General features: G+C 41.7%; 1 long non-coding RNA gene across 1 annotated transcript; it reads right to left on the bottom strand.

The window, feature by feature from the left end:
* Nucleotides 1-254: 254 nt before the first annotated feature.
* Nucleotides 255-12,328, bottom strand: LOC127034924 (uncharacterized). Its single transcript, XR_007769526.1, has 3 exons — nucleotides 12,088-12,328; nucleotides 5,266-5,371; nucleotides 255-3,768 (listed from the first exon to the last, which is right to left on the bottom strand). It is a non-coding gene; the product is annotated as an uncharacterized LOC127034924 (long non-coding RNA).

Below are 12,328 nucleotides of genomic sequence, written 5' to 3'. Positions count from 1 at the left end.
TATCCCGACCCCTATCCACACCCCTGTCCCGACAGGCTCCCCCAGAACCCCCCCCGTTCCCTCTCCCCTGAACCCTAACCACACCCCCTCCCCCGAGACTCCCACTCTTATCCAACACCCTCCTATGTTCCCCATTCCCGACCGCCCCCCGGAACCTCCACCCCATCCAACCACCCCCTGCTCCCTGTCCCGACTGCCCCCTTGGACCCCCGCCCCTTATCCAACTCCCCGGCCCCCTTACCTTGCCGCTCAGAGCAGCAAGTGTGGCAGCCACACCACCCAGGTGGAGCTAGACACGCTGCCATGCTGCCCTGCAGAAACGTGCAACCCTGCTGCCCAGATTGCTGCCCGGGCAACAGCGTGGCGTGGGGGAGGGGTGACAGCAGGAGAAGGGCTGGGAGCTCAAGGGCCAGGCAGGACAGGGGCTGGCTGTGGCCTGCGGGCAGAAGTTTGCCCACCTCTGTGCTATATGGAAGCATGAAAACAGATCAGTTCATATTGTATGATATTTAATTTTATGGGACCTAAATAAATAGACATGTCTTTCATAGTTCCTTTTAATTTATAGAAAAATGTTTTTTTGTTAGTTTGACACATTTTACATCACAGTGGTAAAATTTAGGACCAGTTTCTATATAATAAATGTACTGGCATGTTTTACTATCTGTAAACTGCTGCAAAGACTTACTGTTCTACAATATTTTTAGCTTTTGGATTTACACAAGGAGGGACAGAAGATCAGCTATATTTAAAATCTGGAAGGCTGTCACATAAATGCTAAGTTTACATGCTCACTTACAGATTAACTACAAATTCTACATTCAAAAACAGATCATCATAATCTAAAGCTTCGTCTACACTACAGATTGAACCTCTCTAGTCCAGAACCCTCGGGACCTGACCTGACCTGGCCAAACCAGAGAATTTGCCAAACCACGGGAGGGCAATGCAGCGTGCCAGCAGGTCTCCAAAGGAATGGGAAGTAGGCTTTGCATCCAGCATGGCCCCCCACTCGGGAGCCCTACTGCCACCTGGGGTCCCAGCAGCCGGCCCCTCACCCAGGATCCCATCCACCGGTCCCAGGTCCTCCCTCTCCCTCCCAGAGCTTGAACGCTGCAAATCAGCTGTTCGTGGTGCTCAGGAAGTGCTGGGAGGGAGGAAGAGGAGTTGATAAACACGGGGCTGCTGGTGAGCGAGAGGGGGAAGGAGAGAGGGGAGCTTGGCATAAGTGGGTACTCCACACCCACTAATTTTTCCCAGGGGTTGCTCCAGCCCCAGAGCACCCATGGAGTCAACACCTATGCCAGACCATGGATGTTGGCAGACAAGGGAGTGCCAGATTAGAGAGGTTCAGCCTGTACAAACTTATCTCGAGGGAAGCCACCTTCTGTTGACTTAATAATGTATGTGTCTACACTACCAGGTCCCTTCCATCCGACCTAACTCACCTGTAACATGACTTAATTACTTCACCTCCATGAGAGGCATAGCACTTAATTCAATGTTGATGGGTCGACAGAGAGGCAGTATAGCACAGCATTGTGTAAATTGACTGAATTGGGCTCAAGGAGGTGTCTCACAATTCTCCACTGAGACCAGTCTGGAGATCATTTTCAACTCTGCTGCACAGCAGCCAGGTACACAGAAAACAACCCTTCCCTATTAAAGACCCAGGGACTTTTGAATTCCCATTTCCTGTTTGATCAGCGTGGAGAGCTCGCCAGCCCAGCTGATTGTGGTGACTCAATGCCCCAGACATTACGATTCTTTTCCAGCTAAAGCTCCAACACTACAATTGACTAATTTCACGTGCAGTCCTGTACCCTCCAGGTGTCAATTGCAAGATTGGGTCCAAACTCTCACTAAACATCATTGACTGAAGACAACTTAATCTTATGTAAATATGAATTTTCTATAATTAACATAAAGAGTTTAAAATGATGTAACTATTTTACAAACACTTATCTTTTGCTGTATGCTTGTGTACCTAAACTTTCACTGAAGTCAACAGAGTTCAGGATGCATACAGCTAACTGATGTGAAATGGCACCATCCCACCAGGAACTCGGGGGGAGGCGGGGGAGCTTGAGTTTCCCAAAGAGCAATGCCTTCCAGTTTCCAGGTCTGCACAAGCATCATACTCACTGCTATATCCCATGTGAGGGTGCCTTATGTACTCCCCTATCTAGCTGTCCATTTCCTGTAAATGTTTGAAAGGGAAGAAAGTTCTTTGAGCCCTTCTCTCCGGTTAACTAACACCTTTATGTGCATACCTTTGACTCTGGCAACAATCTTGCCCTAAAAACTCAATCCTGCATGCCATTGACAACTGCTGAAAGATGTACAGAGAGGAAAATTATTAGCACACAGTACATATGTCTTAACATTCAGTCAGCTCCTCTGCAGAGAAGTTTGTGAATTGCACCTGATTCACACCTGTGGCCAAGAAGCACTCATATACTGTGTAAAACCCATCACCCAAGCCTGCTATTGCTCTGCATCAGGCCAATCTCACAGTGCCAGCTACCAATACTTGGAGGGATTGTTAAAACAGCCTATGATCACTGTGAGGTAAAGATGTGTACAAACATAGGGGATCCTTGGGTGGCATAGATCTATGGTGGTAATAGGGTTTCTTAAAAGTTGCTGTCGTGGCTCTGTGGTACACAGGGATGCCTACATAAAGGTGATCCTTCTGTGGCTGGCTAAGATGGTATTAGGGCTACTTTGCACCAGTGGAGTGGTAATAAGCCTTAATGCAGGAGAGAATCTGTCCCGTTTTAAAGAGAAATTATTACAGCACTCAGCAATGTGAACAAATCTCTATACTCTCACTGGAAATTTTGAATGAAGGGAAAGTGAACATGATGAAGTGTGGTGAGAAGGTTAGGCCAAAGCATAAGGTCTTAACTTACTGTTAAATTCAGTGAATGCAAGTGATTAACTGACCTCTGTTGACTCTGTCATCCCACGTCCCCTTTTTTATCAGTTTTTTTCTGTGCCTTCATTCTCTTTTTTTTTTTTTAAGTAAGGTTCTAATATTGATGCAGCCCAACATTTTGAACCTGATTGAACACTGCAGAAAAGTAGTTATCCTTGTTATTAAAGTTTTATAAAGTGCCAGTCTGGTCTGCGGACTAAGGGTCACTGGCATCAGCTATAACACAAGGCAGACAACGGGGAGGCAAGCAAAGGTCTGATGGAACAGCAGAGAAGAGCAAAAATTGTCTGACCTCTGAACGTGGAGACTTGAAAGCTATGGTTGGAAGGGTGATACTGTTAGTGTTGTTTCAGTTTTGGAACCACTTTAAAACTATTAGCATAGTTCATGTTAGTAATAATGATTGTTGTACACTTTAGTCCAAATTAGTAACTATTACTACTGTGTCAATCATCATCCATATCCTCCGTGAAATTAAAAAACATACTCCTGGAAGTATTCTAAATTCATTCTGAATCTCAGTACTAGCTAGGGACTCAACATTTCCTACACATAGCAGATTACATTAGTAGGCTACAACCCCAACAGAACTAAAACAAATAAATACTTTAAAAGCAAAGGAAAAAAACAGAATGATACACAAATCTGATGCACTCACATTATTTTAAGTTTTATTTAATTTCCTTTGCATTGTAGTATAATTTTCACTTTAATTATTTTACCATTTTTAATTCATTCTATAATAATCTGTGCCATTTCTCCATTTGGGGCTTGTCTTCAGTAGAAAAATAGGTTGTAGTAGAACTTGACCTTGAGGAGTTCTGAAACTAACAAGATGTTAAACATAACTTTGCACTCAGAGTAGACAAGGACAAGTTGCATTTAACATTCCATCAGCTGGGCATGGTTACTTCTATGGTTCCAATTAAACCGTATTTCTGATGTTAAACATGTTACCCCGCGAACACTGACTGCTGAATTGTGTTTAACACTGTGTTAGTTAACACGCTCAAGGTCATGTTTTAACATGACCTAATTTGCTGGTGGTGAAAAGCCCATAACTTCCTAATCTGGAGGCCCATCTAATGCACTAGTCTGCAGAAATTTTAGTACTCTCATAATGTATGCATGTGAGGAGACACACTGATTGAAGTTTATAGGACTACTCAGATATGTAAAGTTAGACACATGAGTAAGTCTTTGTAAGACTGGGAACAAGGGGCTCTCCATACCCATGTTGGCTGACTAGCTAAAATGTGTGGGAATCAAAAGCCCTTAGAGCTCATAACATGATTATTACAAATCCAAACAAGAATCTCACAGGAATTCAAAAAGAAATTAATGTTCACAGCATCTTGTAGCCTCATAAACTATTAAATATAGATTAATATCATAAACTATAGCTCATATGGATCATATAGACTGAGATTTAAGCATTCTACTTGTGTGTATGTCCCACTCTGTTTAGACACCATACCCAAAGAAGAGGGACATGCAGTCTTCTGGGATCTAATATTCCATATATATTCAGCAAAACTCCTACTGAATAACTGTATGGTTAAACTGCTAATTCAGCACAATGACAGGAACATGATTACATTGTGTTTATTTAAAGATTGAACAGTTAATACCAATTAATGATGTACTGTAGATAGGGTTGGATTACTTTATATGACCATACAAACATACTTCTGTTCTTGTCCATTACTTTTTCTAAACCTATCTAGAAGCGCTGTGTCATGCACTGGTTGCCTGAATAAGGAATGCAGATAGCCTTCCTAGCATGGACTGGAGGCAATCATCCAATTCTGGGTCAGAATGTGGAGCACCAGTTATGCAACCTATGCATGACACAGCATTTGCTGATAAATTCAGTAAAAGTACAGCACATAAAAAGAGAAGAACAGAAAGGGTAGTTCAGGTAATCGATCCTTACTGATGCTAGAGATTCAGCAATATTTAAATAAATAGAAAAATACCCTTCCCATTGTGCTGAATCAGTATATATTCCATAAAAAATAAATGTGCTTCATACTCTTGTCTAATTTAAAACAATTTATTGTATTATAGAAGACAATATGAACTGGAACATCTAGCCATCCCTAACTTCTGCCAGGAGTTTGTTCACAAGAACTCTTATAACTAAATGAAAACTGTGTCCATTTTGCCCAGCTGAAGAATATGAAAACTCACTTGCTAGAAGGCATTTCCCACTACATTCAAAGTGTTTAAATGCATTTCCACATAATGTTTTAAATTAAAATTGGCATTTTCAAGTTGAAATGTTCTAAACTAAAATGAAAATGTAAATGTGTTTTACCCACCAAAGAACTCTTAAAATGCCCAGGTTTGGAGTCCGCCAGTCCCTGCTCATGCAAAATCCGCACTGTGTTGCCATAAATATTGCAGGGAAAATGTCTTCACTGAGAGCTAAAGTATGTTCATTTATACATAAGGATTAAGGAAGAAAATAACAAACAAACAAAATCATTCATAAAGGAAGAAAAGGTCTGTTTACTATCATTGTATATAGTACCTTAGTGTAAACCTTTATTCTTAAAAAAATTAAAAATAGACCTAATATTAAAATGGATCAACTATTGATGAAAATGAAGTTTTACATTCAGTAGTTGACTGGCTATCATACATATATGACCTGATACTACAAACACTTAGCCATCTCAGTAACTTTTCATAGATAGAACTATTCACATGCATTAAGTTAACCATATGCACAAATATTTGCAGAATTGGAACCTTATTATGATATTCATCTATGCCCTTTCTATTGTGACATGTTTTTGCAAAGAATACAAACTTGGGACTGACTTTGCAACCTTTAACCATATAACTTGAACAGTCCGATTAGTAGTCAAATACGAGTAGCAAAAACAGGCTTTTAAATATCATATATATTAAAGGTTTTCCATCATCATTTTAAAATTAATTATAGAAAAATAATATTTTAGTTATAGTGGTTTAAACACTTGAAGCTCCAATGTATGGAGAACAGAGGGGAGTTCACAAAGAAATTCTCAAAGAAAATGTTAAATTAATTATAGGAAAGAGCAAAATTAAAAAATTGAAATTAAAAATCTAAATAAGCCATCAAAAGCGGGAGAATTCTGTGTAAAAGAGAAACAATGGATGTATTTAAGACCAAACTTTCACCTAACTCAACATTGTTATAGCCTGATGAAAATGTATCCTAACTTAATTTCTTATAATTTCTTACAAAGTAAATGTGCTCAAGAAGATGCAGTTTAAGAACAGAAGATATCTATTTTATCTTTAAGATACATATCTCTAAAATACCTCTATTTTTTAACAAGTAACTGGACTGTGAGTTGTGGGTGAGCTGAGGAGGTGAAATTCTCATGCACAAAGCCATACACCCTATAACTAGAGCAGGAGTGCATTGCAGCCATATAGCCGTTTCTCCAGCATATGTGCCGCCTCTCTGAACCACCTGGAGTATCTCTGTGCTACAGGTTCACATTAGTTGAATCTATGTCAATTCATTTATCCCGATGCAAGCTAATTAAAGTGCATCTACACTTAAAACACACTAACATGTAGTGAGGTTGCTGCTACCCCCCACACACAAACACACGCACAGATCTACACTGTCACTGCCCTCAAATGTGTTGGACACAGTAACTTCTGGGCATGCATCCCATGGTTCCCAGCACTGCGGCAAACTGCTCATTGCATTAGGCATTTTGGAGGAAACGATCTGCCCCTTTTCCAGTAGAAATTATGGAAGGAAAGGTCCAAACCTCAGACTTCCACAATTCACCCCCACCCCCAACAGTGCTGTGATGTGATGATGAGCTGAAGCACACCAGCTTCAGACAACTACAGGAGAGGCCTTTCTATTTTTAATAGAGCTAGCGGATGCCATTTCCCATGATGGATGAAGAGCACTTTTTTTAGTGTCAGATCTAGACCCAGCCCCTAAAGGCAGCGTGGTATGGAGACATGAGATGGACAGCCATAGACCGAGAATTTAAGGATGAGGAAGGCCACATTTCTGGAACTGTGTGAGGATCTCATCCTATCTCTGGAGTATCATAACTCAAGAATTAGAAAGGCAATACCACTCCAGAAGTATATGCCCACTGTCCTCTGGAAACTGGACATACCTGAAAGTTACAGATCTGCTGGGAGCCAGATTACAGTTGGCGGGTCCACCATTGGCACTCTGGTAATAGTTGTTTGTAAGCCAATAACTGCTGTGCTGCCTGCATATGTGTTAAAGGTGGCTAATATCCTTGAGATGACAGCATGTTCTAAACAGCAAAGGTTTCCCAAATTGTGCCAGAGCCATAGATAATTCTTATGTGCCCACATCTCCATCCCCACCACTCACCAAGGAGCAAATGCTTATGTCAACAGAAAGGGCTGTTGGCCCAGATCCTCAAAGGTACTTAGACACCTAACTCCCATTAATTTAAATGTGAATTAGGTACCTAAATACATTTGAGGATCTGGCCTGTTGCTCCCTCATGATGCAGACCTTGGTAGGCCATTGGGAGAAATTCAAAGATACATATTTTAGATCAGGGGAGGCTCTAGGTATTTTGCTGCTCAAGCACGGTAGGCAGGCTGCCTTTGGCGGCTTGCCTCCGGGAGGTCCCTGGTCCCGTGGATTTGGCAGCACGTCTGCCGGAGGTCCGCCAAAGCCGCGGGACCAGCGGACGCTCCGCAGGCAAGCCACTGAAGGCAACCTGCCTGCCGCCCTTGCGGCGACTGGCAGAGCGCCCCCTGTGGCTTTCCGCCCAGGCACGCATTTGGCATGCTGGTGCCTGGAGCCACCCCTGTGTTAGATACTCCTGTAAAGTAACTCAGGATTGTTCAAGAGTGGGCAGGCAAGTGCGTTGTTCCCATCAAATAATATGAACATGAATGGAGTATTTGTTTCTACTATGATTCTGGGTAACGCTGTCTACCCTCTACTGCCAAAAGTTATGAAGGCTTTCCCTGATGCGCAGTATCCTGGCCAAAGATGCCGTGGTGCATTCAGGCCATTGGATTAATGTAAATACATATCGCATGGCTCCTCCTCTGCCTCCATCATTGTTCTTCACACTGAACCTTGTGAGACTAGTATGAAGGCATGTTGGGACCCCCAGCCAATTGCTATAGTTTCTCTCCCTTGTGAATATAACACCATTGTGTGGCCTTCTGAACCACTCTTCCATTTTTGTGGGGCCCACAAAAATGCAAGTGAGCTTTTCTAGATCTGAAGCGGATTGAGGGCTTTGTTGACATCATAAATTATGTTTATACACAAACAATGAAGTAAATGTGTGACAAACATCTTTGAGATTCTAAATATTGATTTTAAAATTGATTTTCCATCACCAGCAAAATTTAGAAGAACAAAATTATAGCTCTGATCCCTGAAGGAGCTAGACAATAAAAATGGGAGGGAGGGGAGAGAGAGAAGGGGAGGATTCAGACAGTGGAAGGAGCTTGAGCTAACAAATACTAATCCCCAAATTGTACTGCATTATCACAGAGCGAAAAGATAAACAAAAACCTGATGTTAATTTCACACAACATAGGGAGAAAATCAATGTCTGCTGAGTGGAAAAGGTCAAGATTAATGGAGAGAAATACTATTTTTAAACCTTTTTAAGAGAATGTTAAAGAGTGAAAAACATAAAGTGAAAATCTTTTTCATAGCTTTTGGCAGTGCCCTTTTAAGGCTCACTCATTTTTGTGTGGGGGTATTGTTACATATATTAAATGCAGAATCCACTGTTCTGAGTGAACTCAAATACAATAGCACAACTGTATGGCTTAAAAAACAAGGCTCAGGATTCCTACCTACTTTTGGTATGTCTAAATTTTAATATAGTAAATATAATTTTGTTTAAAAAGTTGTTGTTTTTTAACATAATGATTTTGTAGTGATCATATTGGAAAGCTAAAACTAGGCTAGGATGAACCTAGGAATACAGGATTATCCTTGAGGATTAAACAAGGTTTTGAATGATACTCTTAATATGTGAGTCACCATCATATGGGCAGCATACACACTCACAATTCCTGTTGGCTTCAGTGAGCGTTTTACCTGAGAAAGGAGTACAGGGTAAGATCCCATAATAGCATGCCACTGTTTGTCTCTTAATATGAAATATATTTACAGAGTTCATTCGAGATTACAATCTCACCACTGACATCTGAGGCTTCTGTTGTGGCCTACTTTAAAGAAACACAATCAACATGAAGTTTTTTGTATTAACCAATTTTTTTAAAACTAATTTCTCACAGAGCAACCTTTAAATATGTTCTGAGGATTTTTTTTTAATTCATAAGGGTTTATTCCACTGACGTTTATAGGATTTTTTTCAGCAAAGAAAAATGACTCTACAGGCAATAGTGAAACTGTACACAAAGCTATCAATACACACAAAAAATATAGAAAAATATTTTTCACTAACTTCGTTCATTTTTAGCAGTTTTATGTATTACATGGATAACTATAGTAGGTACATAAACTTCATACAGAAAATTCTGTTCCCTTTACATATCCCTTTACATATACACAAAGCACTAAGTATTATAAGGAGGCCTGAAGTGGTTGAAGACCACCTACAAGGAACAAAGTGGAAGGGAGAGGAGGCAGGACAAGAACATTTTAGGTATAGAGATGAGGGAGGATAAGGATGAGGAGAAAAGTCTGAAGAAAAGGGAAGGGGAAGGAATATAAAAAGGCTGAAGAGAAAAAGGGAAGGAAACAAACAAAAAGAAGAAAGGAGCAAGGATGAATAAAAAGGAATAAAAGGAAGAATAAGTGGTAAAGTGGTAGTGGAAAGAAAGGATGAGTATGATGATTGTTATTCTGCCTCCAAAATACATGGAAGAGACATAAAAGTATTTAAATATTTTTTCAATTGCAAAACAAATTAAATCACGAAATTCAGAATTAAAATAGTTAGGAACTGTTTACATTGGTCCTTGGGAAAAAATGGACAAGGTAGAAAATGTAATAGATTTACTGAATCAACTTCAGGTTCTATGATAGATGAAGGAGTTCAAAGACTGTAAGTTCTTCAGGGCAGGGACTGTCCATTTGCTATGTGTTTGTATAGTGCCTATCACAATGGGGCCCTGTGGGTCCTAGGCACTACTCTAATACAAATAATATCAATATTTTCTTTCTAGATTATTTATTTTTATTATCTTCTCATACATTACAGCACCATTCCTATCCTTCAATAAATTATTCACTTATTAACTCAACCCTTTAACAAGTCTTTATATCTCATCCTTAAACCAGTAGCAGTGAAAAATCTCCAGGTGCCAATCCAGCAAAGCATTCAGAGAGGCCTAACTTTAAACAGTAGTGTCATTGATTTAGATGTTCACCTGCTTAATATTATGCACATACTTAAGTGTTTGCTGGATCATGGCCCAACAAAGTAGCAGCCATGGAAACTTTCATACTGTCCAAGACAAGATTTTTTTTTCAAATTCTCTTTTTGTTATGTTAATACTTCTTTTCTCTTCTACAAGAAGTGTAATGTTCATGGCAAGTGTGCATAAATGGCTTTTACATTTATCAAATGTTTTAGCTTCACTTTGGCATTTAATCACCCCCAAAAGCAAGGTGATTGCCTTTAATAGGGTGCTGCCATGGACATTATCCCATAAAAGACAAGTTTATGGTAAAAAAAAAATCCTTCAGGGGATTGACAGTGCCTACAAAAAGCATAGTTTGCACTGCAGCACTCTTTACTTGTTTGGTATTATATTAATGCAAATCACAATAAATAGGTCAACTTGACTTATCTTATTTAAAATATAGCTATTTGTATAATTGCCAGTGCCTGAAGGTATGATTTTGGCCCAATTTTTGATCCAATTTAAAAGGTATATTTTTCTCTCCAAAATTAAAGTGGATACACATTGTTTACCTCTATTATTGTGCTTTTTAGATTTCCCAGTAAAGTGAGCTGTGGAGCATGAATTTGCTTTGGTTCGATTCTTCAGGTTGTTGCTGATTTGGCAAAGTAGCTTTTATGATTGATTTATTTATCTGGATTTATACAAGCATTAAGGGTGCTTACTCACAGGCTACAGGCATCCTTCATATAACTTTAAAATACATCAAATCATGGGTTTTATTTTACATTAAAACCCAAGAACAAATCCCACTTTTGGATGCAGATAGGTAACCCATGTGAACACCTGTGGGTAGCAGGCCATTCAGCTGAACAGTACTGTTTTTCTATGGTTTGTCCTCTGTCTGGTACACATGGGCGCCAGGTTTGTAACATTTTTAGTGGTGCCCAGAACGGGTCCAAGCAGAGCCTTCTTGTCCATAGGATGGACTGGGGCAACCACCCCGGGCCCCATGCTTTGGGGGACATGGGGTCCAGAGAAGGGGCTTTGGAGAAGGGGTGGAGTGGGAGTGGGCTGGGTTGCTCACTGCTGCTGGCACCAGGCCACCCTGGACCCTGTGTCTCCCTGAATCACAGGGCCCTCCAAAGCACGGGGCCTGGGGTGGTTGTTCCTGTCTGTCCTATGGATGGGAAGGCTCTGAAAATATAAGCCCAAACGTTGGTGGAGCCAGGCCCACTTTCCTTAATATTGGAGCATGGGCACTACAGGCCCACATTACTCACCACCTATGCTGGTACAGAGACTAAATGGGACATGGTTTTGACTGGTAGCATGCACAGCGAACAACATTCTGAAGAGCACATTGCTGCACCCCTCACCAGCATGACCTCCCATGTGCTATCATGCTGGCAGAGGCGGGGGTCACACCAGCAGGGGTTAGATCATGCCAGCAGTGGCACAGTCATGCTGAGGGTCAAAGCCGCAGGCACAAGGTCACCTGGCAGGGTTAGGGTCACAGTGTTCCTGGAAGTACTGGAATGTCCATGTCCTGTGTGCAGGGGATTTGTCAGTGACCATCCTGCCTGTGGCACATTTGCCTTGATCAGGCCTTTGCTGAGCACTGACCATCTCTTTCCCAAGGCACCAAACTTCCCAGCCTTGTTTGCTTGAGGGCCACGTTTAACAACCGAACTCACATGTGATGGCAAAGCTGGGTCGGCGCCAAACCCTGCAAGAGTCTCAGCAGATCGCCCCCCAGCCACCATTTGTGCAGGGCGTTTGGTGCCTACCGTCAGCTCCTTAACAACATGCAAACAGGCCCGCTCCGCGTGGCTGCTGGCAACCTGCGTCACGGGGTATCCCCCAGCCAGGGGCACCGTGTGCGGGTTTGCACACGCAGCCCGGGCACCCCTTGCCCCGGTTCAGACCCGGCCCGGCAGAGCGAAGGGAAAAGGAGCAGACGGGTCCCCCTGTCCCTGCCAGCGCGGGCACGTGAACAGCGCGTGAGCTGCCACCCCGCATTCCTGCCCG

The sequence above is a fragment of the Gopherus flavomarginatus genome, chromosome 1 (genome assembly GCF_025201925.1).
Source record: "Gopherus flavomarginatus isolate rGopFla2 chromosome 1, rGopFla2.mat.asm, whole genome shotgun sequence".
NCBI classification, from domain to species: Eukaryota; Metazoa; Chordata; order Testudines; family Testudinidae; genus Gopherus; species Gopherus flavomarginatus.
This window is presented reverse-complemented; position numbering and strand designations above follow the sequence as displayed.